Source organism: Phaethon aethereus, assembly GCF_964289735.1.
Source record: "Phaethon aethereus genome assembly, chromosome: 4".
Taxonomy (NCBI): Eukaryota; Metazoa; Chordata; class Aves; order Phaethontiformes; family Phaethontidae; genus Phaethon; species Phaethon aethereus.
In genome coordinates, this window is record NC_138578.1 from 76,154,993 (window position 1) to 76,155,493 (window position 501).

The following is a 501-nucleotide window of genomic DNA, read 5'->3' on the forward strand; positions in this document are numbered from 1 at the left end:
GCGGTCCCCTCGTGTAAACAATCCCCGCGCTGCCCCACAGAAGAACGGCCCATGTGGCCCCGACCGGCCGATACCGACACTAAATCCCTGGAAATCCACCCCCTACCTCTCTTCCCTCCCATCGACTGCTGGAGAAAAGAAACGGGTTCTACGGCCCGAGGGAGAACTACACCTCCCAGATGCCCCGAGCCCTACCGCCCCGCCCCCTGAGTCCCTCCTCCGAGCGCCTCCGCTAACGTCATCCTACACCAACTAGGACTACAGATCCCGGCATGCTGCGCGCTCCGCGCCCGCGGACGGCTTACCGTGCACTAGCGAGGACTACACTTCCCGGCGTGCCCACCTCCGCGGGGCGGTGCTATGCAAATGCAGCCGGCGGTCGCGGCTCGGCGCTCCTGGGCGTGTGGGGATCGCAGCGCGGGGCCCGGGCGGCGGGACATGAGCAGGCCGGGCGCCCGCCGCCGCCGCTAGCCCGCCGCCCAGCCGCGCGCGAGCGCCAAG